This window comes from Equus asinus, unplaced genomic scaffold (genome assembly GCF_041296235.1).
Source record: "Equus asinus isolate D_3611 breed Donkey unplaced genomic scaffold, EquAss-T2T_v2 contig_816, whole genome shotgun sequence".
NCBI lineage: Eukaryota > Metazoa > Chordata > Mammalia > Perissodactyla > Equidae > Equus > Equus asinus.
The window spans coordinates 2612341-2632686 of NW_027225534.1; positions in this window are offsets into that span (position 1 = coordinate 2612341).

Below are 20346 nucleotides of genomic sequence, written 5' to 3' on the forward strand. Positions count from 1 at the left end.
CTCTTACCAAGGCCTGTGAAACGCAGTTTCCTGGCAGGCCTGATCTGGCTGAAGTAGAACTTCTGCTCTGGGTGTGCTCCATTGCCCTAGAGCTGCCAGGCCCAAAGGGCTGCCTTGTTTCCAAAGACGGAGAGTGGACCCAAAGCATCTTGCTCCCAGCTCTTCGGGAAGCTAAGAAACAGCTGGCTCTGCCCAGTGCTCTTACAGCCTAAGAGAACATCTCTTTGAAAGGCCTGTGAAACGCAGTTTCTTGGCAGGCCTGACCTGGCTGAAGTAGAACTTCTGTTCTGGTTGTGCTACATAGGCCTAGAGCTACCAGGACCTAAGGGCTGCCTTGTTTCCAAAGGGTGAGAGAGGCCCCAAAGCATCTTGCCTCCAGCACTTTGGGAAGCTAAAAAACAACTGGTTCTGCCCAGTGCTCTCACAGCCTACCGTGAACATCTCTTACCAAGGGCTGTGAAACGCAGTTTCTGGGCAGGACTGATCTGCCTGAAGTAGAACTTCTGCTGTGGGTGTGCTCCATTGGCCTAGAGCTGCCAGGCCCAAACGGCTGCCTTGTGTCCAAAGGGAGAGAGAGGCCCCAAGGCATCTTGCTTCCAGCTCTGTGGGAAGCTAAAGCAACTGGCTCTCCACAGTGCTCTCACAGCCTACCGGGAACATCTCTTACCAAGGCCTGTGAAACGCAGTTTCTTGGCAGGCCTGATCTGGCTGAAGTAGAACTCCTGCTCTGGGCGTGCTACTTTGGCCTAGAGCTGCCAGGCCCAAAGGGCCGCCTCGTTTCCAAAGGGGCTGAGAGTCCCCAAAGCATCTTGCTTCCAAATCTTTGGGAAGCTAAGAAACAACTGGCTCTGCACAGTGCTCTCACAGCCTACCGGCAACGTGACAGAGAAAGGCCTGTGAGACGCAGTTTCTTGGAAGGCCTGATCTGGCTGAGGTAGAACTTCTGCTCTGGGTGTACTCCATTGGCCTAGGGCTGCCAGGCCCAAAGGGCTGCCTTTATTTCCAAAGTGTGAGAGAGGCCCCAAAGCATCTTGCTTCCTGCTCTCTGGGAAGCTAAAACAACTGGCTCTGCACAGTGCTCTCAAAGCCAACCGGGAACGTCACATACAAAGGCCTGTGAAACGCAGCTTCTTGACAGGCCTTATCTGGCTGAGGTAGAACTTGTGCTCTGGGTGTGCTACTTTGGCCTAGAGCTGCCAGGCACAAAGGCTGCTTTGTTTCCAAAGGCAAGAGAGGCCCCAAATCATGTTGCTTCCAGCTGTTTTTGAAGCTAAGAAACAACTCGCTCTGCCAGGTACTCTTACAGCCTTCCGGGAACACCTCTTACGAAGGCCTGTGAAAAGCAGTTTCTTGGCAGGCCTGATCTGGCTGAGGTAGAACTTCTGCTCTGGGTGTGCTCCATTGCCCTAGAGCTGAAAGGCCCAAAGGGCTGCCTTGTTTCCAAAGGGGGAGAGAGGCCCCAAAGCATCTTGCTTCCACCTCTTGGGAAGCTAAGAAACAACTGGCTGTGCCCAGTGCTCTTATAGCCTAAGAGAACATCTCTTATCAAGGCCTGGGAAACGCACTGTCTAGGCAGGCCTGATCTGGAAGAAGTAGAACTTCGGCTCTGGTTGTGCTCCATTGCCCTAGAGCTGCCAGACCCAACGTGCTGCCTTGTTTCCAAAGGGGCAGAGAGGCCCCAAAGCGTCTTGCTTCCAGCTGTTTGGGAAACAAGGAAACAACTGGCTCTGCACCGTGCTCTCACAGCCTACCGGGAACGTCACATACAAAGGCCTCTGAAACGCAGTTCCTTGGCAGGCCTGATCTGGCTGAAGTAGGACTTCTGCTCTGGGTGTGCTCCATTGGCCTAGAGCTGAAAGGCCCAAAGGTCGCCCTTGTTGGCAAAGGGGCAGGGAGCCCCCAAAGCATCTTGCTTCCAGCTCTTTGGGAAGCTAAGAAACAAATGGCTCTGCCCAGTGCTCTAACAGAGTACCGGGAACATCTCTTACCAAAGCCTTTGAAACGCAGTTTCTTGGCAGGCCTTATCTGGCTGAGGTAGAACTTCTGCTCTGGGTGTGCTCCATTGGCCTAGAGCTGCCTGGCCCAAAGGTCGGCCTTGTTTGCAAAGGGGATGAGAGGCCCCAAAGCATCTTGCTTCCAGCTCTTCGGGAAGCTAAGAAACATCTGGCGTTGCCCAGTGCTCTTACAGCCTACCGGGAACATCTCTTACCAAGGCTTGTGAAACGCAGTTTGTTGGTGGCCTGAACTGGCCGAAGTAGAACTTCTGCTCTGGGTGTGCTCCATTGGCCTAGAGCTGCCTGGCCCAAGGTGCTGCCTTGTTTGCAAAGGGGCAGAGAGGCCCCAAAGCATCTTGCTTCCAGCTCTCTGGGAAGCTAAGAACCAACTCGCTCTGCCCCGTGCTCTTACAGCCTACCGGGAACATGTCTTTGAAAGGCCTGTGAAACGCAGTTTCTTGGCAGGCCTCATCTGGCTGAAGTAGAACTCCGGCTCTGGGTGTGCTCCATTGCCCTAGAGCTGCCAGGCCCAAAGTGCTGCCCTGTTTCCAAGGGGCAGAGAGGCCCAAAGCATCTTGCTTCCCGGTCTTTGCGAAGCTAAGAAACAACTGGCTCTGCCCAGTGCTCTTACACCTACCGCGAACATCTCTTACCAAGGCCTGTCAAACGCTGTTTCTTTGCAGGCCTGATCAGGCTGAAGTAGAACTCCTGCTCTGCGTGTGCTCCATTGGCCTAGAGCTTCCCGACCCAAAAGGCTGCCTTGTTCCCAAACGGGCAGAGGGGTCCCAAGCATCTTGCTTCCAGCTTTTCAGGAAGGTAAGAAACAACTGGCCCTGCCCAGTGCTCTTACAGCCTACCGGGAACATCTCTTACCAAGGCCTGTGAAACGCAGTTTCCTGGCAGGCCTGATCTGGCTGAAGTAGAACTTCTGCTCTGGGTGTGCTCCATTGCCCTAGAGCTGCCAGGCCCAAAGGGCTGCCTTGTTTCCAAAGACGGAGAGTGGACCCAAAGCATCTTGCTCCCAGCTCTTCGGGAAGCTAAGAAACAGCTGGCTCTGCCCAGTGCTCTTACAGCCTAAGAGAACATCTCTTTGAAAGGCCTGTGAAACGCAGTTTCTTGGCAGGCCTGACCTGGCTGAAGTAGAACTTCTGTTCTGGTTGTGCTACATAGGCCTAGAGCTACCAGGACCTAAGGGCTGCCTTGTTTCCAAAGGGTGAGAGAGGCCCCAAAGCATCTTGCCTCCAGCACTTTGGGAAGCTAAAAAACAACTGGTTCTGCCCAGTGCTCTCACAGCCTACCGTGAACATCTCTTACCAAGGGCTGTGAAACGCAGTTTCTGGGCAGGACTGATCTGCCTGAAGTAGAACTTCTGCTGTGGGTGTGCTCCATTGGCCTAGAGCTGCCAGGCCCAAACGGCTGCCTTGTGTCCAAAGGGAGAGAGAGGCCCCAAGGCATCTTGCTTCCAGCTCTGTGGGAAGCTAAAGCAACTGGCTCTCCACAGTGCTCTCACAGCCTACCGGGAACATCTCTTACCAAGGCCTGTGAAACGCAGTTTCTTGGCAGGCCTGATCTGGCTGAAGTAGAACTCCTGCTCTGGGCGTGCTACTTTGGCCTAGAGCTGCCAGGCCCAAAGGGCCGCCTCGTTTCCAAAGGGGCTGAGAGTCCCCAAAGCATCTTGCTTCCAAATCTTTGGGAAGCTAAGAAACAACTGGCTCTGCACAGTGCTCTCACAGCCTACCGGCAACGTGACAGAGAAAGGCCTGTGAGACGCAGTTTCTTGGAAGGCCTGATCTGGCTGAGGTAGAACTTCTGCTCTGGGTGTACTCCATTGGCCTAGGGCTGCCAGGCCCAAAGGGCTGCCTTTATTTCCAAAGTGTGAGAGAGGCCCCAAAGCATCTTGCTTCCTGCTCTCTGGGAAGCTAAAACAACTGGCTCTGCACAGTGCTCTCAAAGCCAACCGGGAACGTCACATACAAAGGCCTGTGAAACGCAGCTTCTTGACAGGCCTTATCTGGCTGAGGTAGAACTTGTGCTCTGGGTGTGCTACTTTGGCCTAGAGCTGCCAGGCACAAAGGCTGCTTTGTTTCCAAAGGGGGAGAGAGGCCCCAAATCATGTTGCTTCCAGCTGTTTTTGAAGCTAAGAAACAACTCGCTCTGCCAGGTACTCTTACAGCCTTCCGGGAACACCTCTTACGAAGGCCTGTGAAAAGCAGTTTCTTGGCAGGCCTGATCTGGCTGAGGTAGAACTTCTGCTCTGGGTGTGCTCCATTGCCCTAGAGCTGAAAGGCCCAAAGGGCTGCCTTGTTTCCAAAGGGGGAGAGAGGCCCCAAAGCATCTTGCTTCCACCTCTTGGGAAGCTAAGAAACAACTGGCTGTGCCCAGTGCTCTTATAGCCTAAGAGAACATCTCTTATCAAGGCCTGTGAAACGCACTGTCTAGGCAGGCCTGATCTGGAAGAAGTAGAACTTCGGCTCTGGTTGTGCTCCATTGCCCTAGAGCTGCCAGACCCAACGTGCTGCCTTGTTTCCAAAGGGGCAGAGAGGCCCCAAAGCGTCTTGCTTCCAGCTGTTTGGGAAACAAGGAAACAACTGGCTCTGCACCGTGCTCTCACAGCCTACCGGGAACGTCACATACAAAGGCCTCTGAAACGCAGTTCCTTGGCAGGCCTGATCTGGCTGAAGTAGGACTTCTGCTCTGGGTGTGCTCCATTGGCCTAGAGCTGAAAGGCCCAAAGGTCGCCCTTGTTGGCAAAGGGGCAGGGAGCCCCCAAAGCATCTTGCTTCCAGCTCTTTGGGAAGCTAAGAAACAAATGGCTCTGCCCAGTGCTCTAACAGAGTACCGGGAACATCTCTTACCAAAGCCTTTGAAACGCAGTTTCTTGGCAGGCCTTATCTGGCTGAGGTAGAACTTCTGCTCTGGGTGTGCTCCATTGGCCTAGAGCTGCCTGGCCCAAAGGTCGGCCTTGTTTGCAAAGGGGATGAGAGGCCCCAAAGCATCTTGCTTCCAGCTCTTCGGGAAGCTAAGAAACATCTGGCGTTGCCCAGTGCTCTTACAGCCTACCGGGAACATCTCTTACCAAGGCTTGTGAAACGCAGTTTGTTGGTGGCCTGAACTGGCCGAAGTAGAACTTCTGCTCTGGGTGTGCTCCATTGGCCTAGAGCTGCCTGGCCCAAGGTGCTGCCTTGTTTGCAAAGGGGCAGAGAGGCCCCAAAGCATCTTGCTTCCAGCTCTCTGGGAAGCTAAGAACCAACTCGCTCTGCCCCGTGCTCTTACAGCCTACCGGGAACATGTCTTTGAAAGGCCTGTGAAACGCAGTTTCTTGGCAGGCCTCATCTGGCTGAAGTAGAACTCCGGCTCTGGGTGTGCTCCATTGCCCTAGAGCTGCCAGGCCCAAAGTGCTGCCCTGTTTCCAAGGGGCAGAGAGGCCCAAAGCATCTTGCTTCCCGGTCTTTGCGAAGCTAAGAAACAACTGGCTCTGCCCAGTGCTCTTACACCTACCGCGAACATCTCTTACCAAGGCCTGTCAAACGCTGTTTCTTTGCAGGCCTGATCAGGCTGAAGTAGAACTCCTGCTCTGCGTGTGCTCCATTGGCCTAGAGCTTCCCGACCCAAAAGGCTGCCTTGTTCCCAAACGGGCAGAGGGGTCCCAAGCATCTTGCTTCCAGCTTTTCAGGAAGGTAAGAAACAACTGGCCCTGCCCAGTGCTCTTACAGCCTACCGGGAACATCTCTTACCAAGGCCTGTGAAACGCAGTTTCCTGGCAGGCCTGATCTGGCTGAAGTAGAACTTCTGCTCTGGGTGTGCTCCATTGCCCTAGAGCTGCCAGGCCCAAAGGGCTGCCTTGTTTCCAAAGACGGAGAGTGGACCCAAAGCATCTTGCTCCCAGCTCTTCGGGAAGCTAAGAAACAGCTGGCTCTGCCCAGTGCTCTTACAGCCTAAGAGAACATCTCTTTGAAAGGCCTGTGAAACGCAGTTTCTTGGCAGGCCTGACCTGGCTGAAGTAGAACTTCTGTTCTGGTTGTGCTACATAGGCCTAGAGCTACCAGGACCTAAGGGCTGCCTTGTTTCCAAAGGGTGAGAGAGGCCCCAAAGCATCTTGCCTCCAGCACTTTGGGAAGCTAAAAAACAACTGGTTCTGCCCAGTGCTCTCACAGCCTACCGTGAACATCTCTTACCAAGGGCTGTGAAACGCAGTTTCTGGGCAGGACTGATCTGCCTGAAGTAGAACTTCTGCTGTGGGTGTGCTCCATTGGCCTAGAGCTGCCAGGCCCAAACGGCTGCCTTGTGTCCAAAGGGAGAGAGAGGCCCCAAGGCATCTTGCTTCCAGCTCTGTGGGAAGCTAAAGCAACTGGCTCTCCACAGTGCTCTCACAGCCTACCGGGAACATCTCTTACCAAGGCCTGTGAAACGCAGTTTCTTGGCAGGCCTGATCTGGCTGAAGTAGAACTCCTGCTCTGGGCGTGCTACTTTGGCCTAGAGCTGCCAGGCCCAAAGGGCCGCCTCGTTTCCAAAGGGGCTGAGAGTCCCCAAAGCATCTTGCTTCCAAATCTTTGGGAAGCTAAGAAACAACTGGCTCTGCACAGTGCTCTCACAGCCTACCGGCAACGTGACAGAGAAAGGCCTGTGAGACGCAGTTTCTTGGAAGGCCTGATCTGGCTGAGGTAGAACTTGTGCTCTGGGTGTGCTACTTTGGCCTAGAGCTGCCAGGCACAAAGGCTGCTTTGTTTCCAAAGGGGGAGAGAGGCCCCAAATCATGTTGCTTCCAGCTGTTTTTGAAGCTAAGAAACAACTCGCTCTGCCAGGTACTCTTACAGCCTTCCGGGAACACCTCTTACGAAGGCCTGTGAAAAGCAGTTTCTTGGCAGGCCTGATCTGGCTGAGGTAGAACTTCTGCTCTGGGTGTGCTCCATTGCCCTAGAGCTGAAAGGCCCAAAGGGCTGCCTTGTTTCCAAAGGGGGAGAGAGGCCCCAAAGCATCTTGCTTCCACCTCTTGGGAAGCTAAGAAACAACTGGCTGTGCCCAGTGCTCTTATAGCCTAAGAGAACATCTCTTATCAAGGCCTGTGAAACGCACTGTCTAGGCAGGCCTGATCTGGAAGAAGTAGAACTTCGGCTCTGGTTGTGCTCCATTGCCCTAGAGCTGCCAGACCCAACGTGCTGCCTTGTTTCCAAAGGGGCAGAGAGGCCCCAAAGCGTCTTGCTTCCAGCTGTTTGGGAAACAAGGAAACAACTGGCTCTGCACCGTGCTCTCACAGCCTACCGGGAACGTCACATACAAAGGCCTCTGAAACGCAGTTCCTTGGCAGGCCTGATCTGGCTGAAGTAGGACTTCTGCTCTGGGTGTGCTCCATTGGCCTAGAGCTGAAAGGCCCAAAGGTCGCCCTTGTTGGCAAAGGGGCAGGGAGCCCCCAAAGCATCTTGCTTCCAGCTCTTTGGGAAGCTAAGAAACAAATGGCTCTGCCCAGTGCTCTAACAGAGTACCGGGAACATCTCTTACCAAAGCCTTTGAAACGCAGTTTCTTGGCAGGCCTTATCTGGCTGAGGTAGAACTTCTGCTCTGGGTGTGCTCCATTGGCCTAGAGCTGCCTGGCCCAAAGGTCGGCCTTGTTTGCAAAGGGGATGAGAGGCCCCAAAGCATCTTGCTTCCAGCTCTTCGGGAAGCTAAGAAACATCTGGCGTTGCCCAGTGCTCTTACAGCCTACCGGGAACATCTCTTACCAAGGCTTGTGAAACGCAGTTTGTTGGTGGCCTGAACTGGCCGAAGTAGAACTTCTGCTCTGGGTGTGCTCCATTGGCCTAGAGCTGCCTGGCCCAAGGTGCTGCCTTGTTTGCAAAGGGGCAGAGAGGCCCCAAAGCATCTTGCTTCCAGCTCTCTGGGAAGCTAAGAACCAACTCGCTCTGCCCCGTGCTCTTACAGCCTACCGGGAACATGTCTTTGAAAGGCCTGTGAAACGCAGTTTCTTGGCAGGCCTCATCTGGCTGAAGTAGAACTCCGGCTCTGGGTGTGCTCCATTGCCCTAGAGCTGCCAGGCCCAAAGTGCTGCCCTGTTTCCAAGGGGCAGAGAGGCCCAAAGCATCTTGCTTCCCGGTCTTTGCGAAGCTAAGAAACAACTGGCTCTGCCCAGTGCTCTTACACCTACCGCGAACATCTCTTACCAAGGCCTGTCAAACGCTGTTTCTTTGCAGGCCTGATCAGGCTGAAGTAGAACTCCTGCTCTGCGTGTGCTCCATTGGCCTAGAGCTTCCCGACCCAAAAGGCTGCCTTGTTCCCAAACGGGCAGAGGGGTCCCAAGCATCTTGCTTCCAGCTTTTCAGGAAGGTAAGAAACAACTGGCCCTGCCCAGTGCTCTTACAGCCTACCGGGAACATCTCTTACCAAGGCCTGTGAAACGCAGTTTCCTGGCAGGCCTGATCTGGCTGAAGTAGAACTTCTGCTCTGGGTGTGCTCCATTGCCCTAGAGCTGCCAGGCCCAAAGGGCTGCCTTGTTTCCAAAGACGGAGAGTGGACCCAAAGCATCTTGCTCCCAGCTCTTCGGGAAGCTAAGAAACAGCTGGCTCTGCCCAGTGCTCTTACAGCCTAAGAGAACATCTCTTTGAAAGGCCTGTGAAACGCAGTTTCTTGGCAGGCCTGACCTGGCTGAAGTAGAACTTCTGTTCTGGTTGTGCTACATAGGCCTAGAGCTACCAGGACCTAAGGGCTGCCTTGTTTCCAAAGGGTGAGAGAGGCCCCAAAGCATCTTGCCTCCAGCACTTTGGGAAGCTAAAAAACAACTGGTTCTGCCCAGTGCTCTCACAGCCTACCGTGAACATCTCTTACCAAGGGCTGTGAAACGCAGTTTCTGGGCAGGACTGATCTGCCTGAAGTAGAACTTCTGCTGTGGATGTGCTCCATTGGCCTAGAGCTGCCAGGCCCAAACGGCTGCCTTGTGTCCAAAGGGAGAGAGAGGCCCCAAGGCATCTTGCTTCCAGCTCTGTGGGAAGCTAAAGCAACTGGCTCTCCACAGTGCTCTCACAGCCTACCGGGAACATCTCTTACCAAGGCCTGTGAAACGCAGTTTCTTGGCAGGCCTGATCTGGCTGAAGTAGAACTCCTGCTCTGGGCGTGCTACTTTGGCCTAGAGCTGCCAGGCCCAAAGGGCCGCCTCGTTTCCAAAGGGGCTGAGAGTCCCCAAAGCATCTTGCTTCCAAATCTTTGGGAAGCTAAGAAACAACTGGCTCTGCACAGTGCTCTCACAGCCTACCGGCAACGTGACAGAGAAAGGCCTGTGAGACGCAGTTTCTTGGAAGGCCTGATCTGGCTGAGGTAGAACTTGTGCTCTGGGTGTGCTACTTTGGCCTAGAGCTGCCAGGCACAAAGGCTGCTTTGTTTCCAAAGGGGGAGAGAGGCCCCAAATCATGTTGCTTCCAGCTGTTTTTGAAGCTAAGAAACAACTCGCTCTGCCAGGTACTCTTACAGCCTTCCGGGAACACCTCTTACGAAGGCCTGTGAAAAGCAGTTTCTTGGCAGGCCTGATCTGGCTGAGGTAGAACTTCTGCTCTGGGTGTGCTCCATTGCCCTAGAGCTGAAAGGCCCAAAGGGCTGCCTTGTTTCCAAAGGGGGAGAGAGGCCCCAAAGCATCTTGCTTCCACCTCTTGGGAAGCTAAGAAACAACTGGCTGTGCCCAGTGCTCTTATAGCCTAAGAGAACATCTCTTATCAAGGCCTGTGAAACGCACTGTCTAGGCAGGCCTGATCTGGAAGAAGTAGAACTTCGGCTCTGGTTGTGCTCCATTGCCCTAGAGCTGCCAGACCCAACGTGCTGCCTTGTTTCCAAAGGGGCAGAGAGGCCCCAAAGCGTCTTGCTTCCAGCTGTTTGGGAAACAAGGAAACAACTGGCTCTGCACCGTGCTCTCACAGCCTACCGGGAACGTCACATACAAAGGCCTCTGAAACGCAGTTCCTTGGCAGGCCTGATCTGGCTGAAGTAGGACTTCTGCTCTGGGTGTGCTCCATTGGCCTAGAGCTGAAAGGCCCAAAGGTCGCCCTTGTTGGCAAAGGGGCAGGGAGCCCCCAAAGCATCTTGCTTCCAGCTCTTTGGGAAGCTAAGAAACAAATGGCTCTGCCCAGTGCTCTAACAGAGTACCGGGAACATCTCTTACCAAAGCCTTTGAAACGCAGTTTCTTGGCAGGCCTTATCTGGCTGAGGTAGAACTTCTGCTCTGGGTGTGCTCCATTGGCCTAGAGCTGCCTGGCCCAAAGGTCGGCCTTGTTTGCAAAGGGGATGAGAGACCCCAAAGCATCTTGCTTCCAGCTCTTCGGGAAGCTAAGAAACATCTGGCGTTGCCCAGTGCTCTTACAGCCTACCGGGAACATCTCTTACCAAGGCCTGTGAAACGCAGTTTGTTGGTGGCCTGAACTGGCCGAAGTAGAGCTTCTGCTCTGGGTGTGCTCCATTGGCCTAGAGCTGCCTGGCCCATAGGGCTGCCTTGTTTGCAAAGGGGATGAGAGGCCCCAAAGCATCTTGCTTCCAGCTCTTCGGAAAGCTAAGAAACATCTGGCGTTGCCCAGTGCTCTTACAGCTTACCGGGAACATCTCTTACCAAGGCCTGTGAAACGCAGTTTCTTGGTGGCCTGAACTGGCCGAAGTAGAACTTCTGCTCTGGGTGTGCTCCACTGGCCTAGAGCTACCTGGCCCAAAGGGCTGCCTTGAGTCCAAAGTGAGAGAGTGGCACCAAAGCTTCTCGCTTCCAGCTCTTCGGGAAGCTAAGAAACATCTGGCGTTGCCCAGTGCTCTTACAGCCTACCGGGAACATCTCTTACCAAGGCCTGTGAAACGCCGTTTCCTGGCAGGCCTGATCTGGCTGAAGTAGAACTTCTGCTCTGGGTGTGCTCCATTGCCCTAGAGCTGCCAGGCCCAAAGGGCTGCCTTGTTTCCAAAGACGGAGAGTGGACCCAAAGCATCTTGCTCCCAGCTCTTCGGGAAGCTAAGAAACAGCTGGCTCTGCCCAGTGCTCTTACAGCCTAAGAGAACATCTCTTTGAAAGGCCTGTGAAACGCAGTTTCTTGGCAGGCCTGACCTGGCTGAAGTAGAACTTCTGTTCTGGTTGTGCTACATAGGCCTAGAGCTACCAGGACCTAAGGGCTGCCTTGTTTCCAAAGGGTGAGAGAGGCCCCAAAGCATCTTGCCTCCAGCACTTTGGGAAGCTAAAAAACAACTGGTTCTGCCCAGTGCTCTCACAGCCTACCGTGAACATCTCTTACCAAGGGCTGTGAAACGCAGTTTCTGGGCAGGACTGATCTGCCTGAAGTAGAACTTCTGCTGTGGGTGTGCTCCATTGGCCTAGAGCTGCCAGGCCCAAACGGCTGCCTTGTGTCCAAAGGGAGAGAGAGGCCCCAAGGCATCTTGCTTCCAGCTCTGTGGGAAGCTAAAGCAACTGGCTCTCCACAGTGCTCTCACAGCCTACCGGGAACATCTCTTACCAAGGCCTGTGAAACGCAGTTTCTTGGCAGGCCTGATCTGGCTGAAGTAGAACTCCTGCTCTGGGCGTGCTACTTTGGCCTAGAGCTGCCAGGCCCAAAGGGCCGCCTCGTTTCCAAAGGGGCTGAGAGTCCCCAAAGCATCTTGCTTCCAAATCTTTGGGAAGCTAAGAAACAACTGGCTCTGCACAGTGCTCTCACAGCCTACCGGCAACGTGACAGAGAAAGGCCTGTGAGACGCAGTTTCTTGGAAGGCCTGATCTGGCTGAGGTAGAACTTCTGCTCTGGGTGTACTCCATTGGCCTAGGGCTGCCAGGCCCAAAGGGCTGCCTTTATTTCCAAAGTGTGAGAGAGGCCCCAAAGCATCTTGCTTCCTGCTCTCTGGGAAGCTAAAACAACTGGCTCTGCACAGTGCTCTCAAAGCCAACCGGGAACGTCACATACAAAGGCCTGTGAAACGCAGCTTCTTGACAGGCCTTATCTGGCTGAGGTAGAACTTGTGCTCTGGGTGTGCTACTTTGGCCTAGAGCTGCCAGGCACAAAGGCTGCTTTGTTTCCAAAGGCAAGAGAGGCCCCAAATCATGTTGCTTCCAGCTGTTTTTGAAGCTAAGAAACAACTCGCTCTGCCAGGTACTCTTACAGCCTTCCGGGAACACCTCTTACGAAGGCCTGTGAAAAGCAGTTTCTTGGCAGGCCTGATCTGGCTGAGGTAGAACTTCTGCTCTGGGTGTGCTCCATTGCCCTAGAGCTGAAAGGCCCAAAGGGCTGCCTTGTTTCCAAAGGGGGAGAGAGGCCCCAAAGCATCTTGCTTCCACCTCTTGGGAAGCTAAGAAACAACTGGCTGTGCCCAGTGCTCTTATAGCCTAAGAGAACATCTCTTATCAAGGCCTGTGAAACGCACTGTCTAGGCAGGCCTGATCTGGAAGAAGTAGAACTTCGGCTCTGGTTGTGCTCCATTGCCCTAGAGCTGCCAGACCCAACGTGCTGCCTTGTTTCCAAAGGGGCAGAGAGGCCCCAAAGCGTCTTGCTTCCAGCTGTTTGGGAAACAAGGAAACAACTGGCTCTGCACCGTGCTCTCACAGCCTACCGGGAACGTCACATACAAAGGCCTCTGAAACGCAGTTCCTTGGCAGGCCTGATCTGGCTGAAGTAGGACTTCTGCTCTGGGTGTGCTCCATTGGCCTAGAGCTGAAAGGCCCAAAGGTCGCCCTTGTTGGCAAAGGGGCAGGGAGCCCCCAAAGCATCTTGCTTCCAGCTCTTTGGGAAGCTAAGAAACAAATGGCTCTGCCCAGTGCTCTAACAGAGTGCCGGGAACATCTCTTACCAAAGCCTTTGAAACGCAGTTTCTTGGCAGGCCTTATCTGGCTGAGGTAGAACTTCTGCTCTGGGTGTGCTCCATTGGCCTAGAGCTGCCTGGCCCAAAGGTCGGCCTTGTTTGCAAAGGGGATGAGAGGCCCCAAAGCATCTTGCTTCCAGCTCTTCGGGAAGCTAAGAAACATCTGGCGTTGCCCAGTGCTCTCACAGCCTACCGTGAACATCTCTTACCAAGGGCTGTGAAACGCAGTTTCTGGGCAGGACTGATCTGCCTGAAGTAGAACTTCTGCTGTGGGTGTGCTCCATTGGCCTAGAGCTGCCAGGCCCAAACGGCTGCCTTGTGTCCAAAGGGAGAGAGAGGCCCCAAGGCATCTTGCTTCCAGCTCTGTGGGAAGCTAAAGCAACTGGCTCTCCACAGTGCTCTCACAGCCTACCGGGAACATCTCTTACCAAGGCCTGTGAAACGCAGTTTCTTGGCAGGCCTGATCTGGCTGAAGTAGAACTCCTGCTCTGGGCGTGCTACTTTGGCCTAGAGCTGCCAGGCCCAATGGGCCGCCTCGTTTCCAAAGGGGCTGAGAGTCCCCAAAGCATCTTGCTTCCAAATCTTTGGGAAGCTAAGAAACAACTGGCTCTGCACAGTGCTCTCACAGCCTACCGGCAACGTGACAGAGAAAGGCCTGTGAGACGCAGTTTCTTGGAAGGCCTGATCTGGCTGAGGTAGAACTTGTGCTCTGGGTGTGCTACTTTGGCCTAGAGCTGCCAGGCACAAAGGCTGCTTTGTTTCCAAAGGGGGAGAGAGGCCCCAAATCATGTTGCTTCCAGCTGTTTTTGAAGCTAAGAAACAACTCGCTCTGCCAGGTACTCTTACAGCCTTCCGGGAACACCTCTTACGAAGGCCTGTGAAAAGCAGTTTCTTGGCAGGCCTGATCTGGCTGAGGTAGAACTTCTGCTCTGGGTGTGCTCCATTGGCCTAGAGCTGAAAGGCCCAAAGGTCGCCCTTGTTGGCAAAGGGGGAGAGAGGCCCCAAAGCATCTTGCTTCCACCTCTTGGGAAGCTAAGAAACAACTGGCTGTGCCCAGTGCTCTTATAGCCTAAGAGAACATCTCTTATCAAGGCCTGTGAAACGCACTGTCTAGGCAGGCCTGATCTGGAAGAAGTAGAACTTCGGCTCTGGTTGTGCTCCATTGCCCTAGAGCTGCCAGACCCAACGTGCTGCCTTGTTTCCAAAGGGGCAGAGAGGCCCCAAAGCGTCTTGCTTCCAGCTGTTTGGGAAACAAGGAAACAACTGGCTCTGCACCGTGCTCTCACAGCCTACCGGGAACGTCACATACAAAGGCCTCTGAAACGCAGTTCCTTGGCAGGCCTGATCTGGCTGAAGTAGGACTTCTGCTCTGGGTGTGCTCCATTGGCCTAGAGCTGAAAGGCCCAAAGGTCGCCCTTGTTGGCAAAGGGGCAGGGAGCCCCCAAAGCATCTTGCTTCCAGCTCTTTGGGAAGCTAAGAAACAAATGGCTCTGCCCAGTGCTCTAACAGAGTACCGGGAACATCTCTTACCAAAGCCTTTGAAACGCAGTTTCTTGGCAGGCCTTATCTGGCTGAGGTAGAACTTCTGCTCTGGGTGTGCTCCATTGGCCTAGAGCTGCCTGGCCCAAAGGTCGGCCTTGTTTGCAAAGGGGATGAGAGGCCCCAAAGCATCTTGCTTCCAGCTCTTCGGGAAGCTAAGAAACATCTGGCGTTGCCCAGTGCTCTTACAGCCTACCGGGAACATCTCTTACCAAGGCCTGTGAAACGCAGTTTGTTGGTGGCCTGAACTGGCCGAAGTAGAGCTTCTGCTCTGGGTGTGCTCCATTGGCCTAGAGCTGCCTGGCCCATAGGGCTGCCTTGTTTGCAAAGGGGATGAGAGGCCCCAAAGCATCTTGCTTCCAGCTCTTCGGAAAGCTAAGAAACATCTGGCGTTGCCCAGTGCTCTTACAACTTACCGGGAACATCTCTTACCAAGGCCTGTGAAACGCAGTTTCTTGGTGGCCTGAACTGGCCGAAGTAGAACTTCTGCTCTGGGTGTGCTCCACTGGCCTAGAGCTACCTGGCCCAAAGGGCTGCCTTGAGTCCAAAGTGAGAGAGTGGCACCAAAGCTTCTCGCTTCCAGCTCTTCGGGAAGCTAAGAAACATCTGGCGTTGCCCAGTGCTCTTACAGCCTACCGGGAACATCTCTTACCAAGGCCTGTGAAACGCCGTTTCCTGGCAGGCCTGATTTGGCTGAAGTAGAACTTCTGCTCTGGGTGTGCTCCATTGCCCTAGAGCTGCCAGGCCCAAGGTGCTGCCTTGTTTCCAAAGGGGCAGAGAGGCCCCAAAGCATCTTGCTTCCAGCTCTCTGGGAAGCTAAGAACCAACTCGCTCTGCCCCGTGCTCTTACAGCCTACCGGGAACATGTCTTTGAAAGGCCTGTGAAACGCAGTTTCTTGGCAGGCCTCATCTGGCTGAAGTAGAACTCCGGCTCTGGGTGTGCTCCACTGCCCTAGAGCTGCCAGGCCCAAAGTGCTGCCCTGTTTCCAAGGGGCAGAGAGGCCCAAAGCATCTTGCTTCCCGGTCTTTGCGAAGCTAAGAAACAACTGGCTCTGCCCAGTGCTCTTACACCTACCGGGAACATCTCTTACCAAGGCCTGTCAAACGCTGTTTCTTTGCAGGCCTGATCAGGCTGAAGTAGAACTCCTGCTCTGCGTGTGCTCCATTGGCCTAGAGCTTCCCGACCCAAAAGGCTGCCTTGTTCCCAAACGGGCAGAGGGGTCCCAAGCATCTTGCTTCCAGCTTTTCAGGAAGGTAAGAAACAACTGGCCCTGCCCAGTGCTCTTACAGCCTACCGGGAACATCTCTTACCAAGGCCTGTGAAACGCAGTTTCCTGGCAGGCCTGATCTGGCTGAAGTAGAACTTCTGCTCTGGGTGTGCTCCATTGCCCTAGAGCTGCCAGGCCCAAAGGGCTGCCTTGTTTCCAAAGACGGAGAGTGGACCCAAAGCATCTTGCTCCCAGCTCTTCGGGAAGCTAAGAAACAGCTGGCTCTGCCCAGTGCTCTTACAGCCTAAGAGAACATCTCTTTGAAAGGCCTGTGAAACGCAGTTTCTTGGCAGGCCTGACCTGGCTGAAGTAGAACTTCTGTTCTGGTTGTGCTACATAGGCCTAGAGCTACCAGGACCTAAGGGCTGCCTTGTTTCCAAAGGGTGAGAGAGGCCCCAAAGCATCTTGCCTCCAGCACTTTGGGAAGCTAAAAAACAACTGGTTCTGCCCAGTGCTCTCACAGCCTACCGTGAACATCTCTTACCAAGGGCTGTGAAACGCAGTTTCTGGGCAGGACTGATCTGCCTGAAGTAGAACTTCTGCTGTGGGTGTGCTCCATTGGCCTAGAGCTGCCAGGCCCAAACGGCTGCCTTGTGTCCAAAGGGAGAGAGAGGCCCCAAGGCATCTTGCTTCCAGCTCTGTGGGAAGCTAAAGCAACTGGCTCTCCACAGTGCTCTCACAGCCTACCGGGAACATCTCTTACCAAGGCCTGTGAAACGCAGTTTCTTGGCAGGCCTGATCTGGCTGAAGTAGAACTCCTGCTCTGGGCGTGCTACTTTGGCCTAGAGCTGCCAGGCCCAAAGGGCCGCCTCGTTTCCAAAGGGGCTGAGAGTCCCCAAAGCATCTTGCTTCCAAATCTTTGGGAAGCTAAGAAACAACTGGCTCTGCACAGTGCTCTCACAGCCTACCGGCAACGTGACAGAGAAAGGCCTGTGAGACGCAGTTTCTTGGAAGGCCTGATCTGGCTGAGGTAGAACTTGTGCTCTGGGTGTGCTACTTTGGCCTAGAGCTGCCAGGCACAAAGGCTGCTTTGTTTCCAAAGGGGGAGAGAGGCCCTAAATCATGTTGCTTCCAGCTGTTTTTGAAGCTAAGAAACAACTCGCTCTGCCAGGTACTCTTACAGCCTTCCGGGAACACCTCTTACGAAGGCCTGTGAAAAGCAGTTTCTTGGCAGGCCTGATCTGGCTGAGGTAGAACTTCTGCTCTGGGTGTGCTCCATTGGCCTAGAGCTGAAAGGCCCAAAGGTCGCCCTTGTTGGCAAAGGGGGAGAGAGGCCCCAAAGCATCTTGCTTCCACCTCTTGGGAAGCTAAGAAACAACTGGCTGTGCCCAGTGCTCTTATAGCCTAAGAGAACATCTCTTATCAAGGCCTGTGAAACGCACTGTCTAGGCAGGCCTGATCTGGAAGAAGTAGAACTTCGGCTCTGGTTGTGCTCCATTGCCCTAGAGCTGCCAGACCCAACGTGCTGCCTTGTTTCCAAAGGGGCAGAGAGGCCCCAAAGCGTCTTGCTTCCAGCTGTTTGGGAAACAAGGAAACAACTGGCTCTGCACTGTGCTCTCACAGCCTACCGGGAACGTCACATACAAAGGCCTCTGAAACGCAGTTCCTTGGCAGGCCTGATCTGGCTGAAGTAGGACTTCTGCTCTGGGTGTGCTCCATTGGCCTAGAGCTGAAAGGCCCAAAGGTCGCCCTTGTTGGCAAAGGGGCAGGGAGCCCCCAAAGCATCTTGCTTCCAGCTCTTTGGGAAGCTAAGAAACAAATGGCTCTGCCCAGTGCTCTAACAGAGTACCGGGAACATCTCTTACCAAAGCCTTTGAAACGCAGTTTCTTGGCAGGCCTTATCTGGCTGAGGTAGAACTTCTGCTCTGGGTGTGCTCCATTGGCCTAGAGCTGCCTGGCCCAAAGGTCGGCCTTGTTTGCAAAGGGGATGAGAGGCCCCAAAGCATCTTGCTTCCAGCTCTTCGGGAAGCTAAGAAACATCTGGCGTTGCCCAGTGCTCTTACAGCCTACCGGGAACATCTCTTACCAAGGCCTGTGAAACGCAGTTTGTTGGTGGCCTGAACTGGCCGAAGTAGAGCTTCTGCTCTGGGTGTGCTCCATTGGCCTAGAGCTGCCTGGCCCATAGGGCTGCCTTGTTTGCAAAGGGGATGAGAGGCCCCAAAGCATCTTGCTTCCAGCTCTTCGGAAAGCTAAGAAACATCTGGCGTTGCCCAGTGCTCTTACAGCTTACCGGGAACATCTCTTACCAAGGCCTGTGAAACGCAGTTTCTTGGTGGCCTGAACTGGCCGAAGTAGAACTTCTGCTCTGGGTGTGCTCCACTGGCCTAGAGCTACCTGGCCCAAAGGGCTGCCTTGAGTCCAAAGTGAGAGAGTGGCACCAAAGCTTCTCGCTTCCAGCTCTTCGGGAAGCTAAGAAACATCTGGCGTTGCCCAGTGCTCTTACAGCCTACCGGGAACATCTCTTACCAAGGCCTGTGAAACGCCGTTTCCTGGCAGGCCTGATTTGGCTGAAGTAGAACTTCTGCTCTGGGTGTGCTCCATTGCCCTAGAGCTGCCAGGCCCAAGGTGCTGCCTTGTTTCCAAAGGGGCAGAGAGGCCCCAAAGCATCTTGCTTCCAGCTCTCTGGGAAGCTAAGAACCAACTCGCTCTGCCCCGTGCTCTTACAGCCTACCGGGAACATGTCTTTGAAAGGCCTGTGAAACGCAGTTTCTTGGCAGGCCTCATCTGGCTGAAGTAGAACTCCGGCTCTGGGTGTGCTCCACTGCCCTAGAGCTGCCAGGCCCAAAGTGCTGCCCTGTTTCCAAGGGGCAGAGAGGCCCAAAGCATCTTGCTTCCCGGTCTTTGCGAAGCTAAGAAACAACTGGCTCTGCCCAGTGCTCTTACACCTACCGGGAACATCTCTTACCAAGGCCTGTCAAACGCTGTTTCTTTGCAGGCCTGATCAGGCTGAAGTAGAACTCCTGCTCTGCGTGTGCTCCATTGGCCTAGAGCTTCCCGACCCAAAAGGCTGCCTTGTTCCCAAACGGGCAGAGGGGTCCCAAGCATCTTGCTTCCAGCTTTTCAGGAAGGTAAGAAACAACTGGCCCTGCCCAGTGCTCTTACAGCCTACCGGGAACATCTCTTACCAAGGCCTGTGAAACGCAGTTTCCTGGCAGGCCTGATCTGGCTGAAGTAGAACTTCTGCTCTGGGTGTGCTCCATTGCCCTAGAGCTGCCAGGCCCAAAGGGCTGCCTTGTTTCCAAAGACGGAGAGTGGACCCAAAGCATCTTGCTCCCAGCTCTTCGGGAAGCTAAGAAACAGCTGGCTCTGCCCAGTGCTCTTACAGCCTAAGAGAACATCTCTTTGAAAGGCCTGTGAAACGCAGTTTCTTGGCAGGCCTGACCTGGCTGAAGTAGAACTTCTGTTCTGGTTGTGCTACATAGGCCTAGAGCTACCAGGACCTAAGGGCTGCCTTGTTTCCAAAGGGTGAGAGAGGCCCCAAAGCATCTTGCCTCCAGCACTTTGGGAAGCTAAAAAACAACTGGTTCTGCCCAGTGCTCTCACAGCCTACCGTGAACATCTCTTACCAAGGGCTGTGAAACGCAGTTTCTGGGCAGGACTGATCTGCCTGAAGTAGAACTTCTGCTGTGGGTGTGCTCCATTGGCCTAGAGCTGCCAGGCCCAAACGGCTGCCTTGTGTCCAAAGGGAGAGAGAGGCCCCAAGGCATCTTGCTTCCAGCTCTGTGGGAAGCTAAAGCAACTGGCTCTCCACAGTGCTCTCACAGCCTACCGGGAACATCTCTTACCAAGGCCTGTGAAACGCAGTTTCTTGGCAGGCCTGATCTGGCTGAAGTAGAACTCCTGCTCTGGGCGTGCTACTTTGGCCTAGAGCTGCCAGGCCCAAAGGGCCGCCTTGTTTCCAAAGGGGCTGAGAGTCCCCAAAGCATCTTGCTTCCAAATCTTTGGGAAGCTAAGAAACAACTGGCTCTGCACAGTGCTCTCACAGCCTACCGGCAACGTGACAGAGAAAGGCCTGTGAGACGCAGTTTCTTGGAAGGCCTGATCTGGCTGAGGTAGAACTTCTGCTCTGGGTGTACTCCATTGGCCTAGGGCTGCCAGGCCCAAAGGGCTGCCTTTATTTCCAAAGTGTGAGAGAGGCCCCAAAGCATCTTGCTTCCTGCTCTCTGGGAAGCTAAAACAACTGGCTCTGCACAGTGCTCTCAAAGCCAACCGGGAACGTCACATACAAAGGCCTGTGAAACGCAGCTTCTTGACAGGCCTTATCTGGCTGAGGTAGAACTTGTGCTCTGGGTGTGCTACTTTGGCCTAGAGCTGCCAGGCACAAAGGCTGCTTTGTTTCCAAAGGCAAGAGAGGCCCCAAATCATGTTGCTTCCAGCTGTTTTTGAAGCTAAGAAACAACTCGCTCTGCCAGGTACTCTTACAGCCTTCCGGGAACACCTCTTACGAAGGCCTGTGAAAAGCAGTTTCTTGGCAGGCCTGATCTGGCTGAGGTAGAACTTCTGCTCTGGGTGTGCTCCATTGCCCTAGAGCTGAAAGGCCCAAAGGGCTGCCTTGTTTCCAAAGGGGGAGAGAGGCCCCAAATCATCTTGCTTCCACCTCTTGGGAAGCTAAGAAACAACTGGCTGTGCCCAGTGCTCTTATAGCCTAAGAGAACATCTCTTATCAAGGCCTGGGAAACGCACTGTCTAGGCAGGCCTGATCTGGAAGAAGTAGAACTTCGGCTCTGGTTGTGCTCCATTGCCCTAGAGCTGCC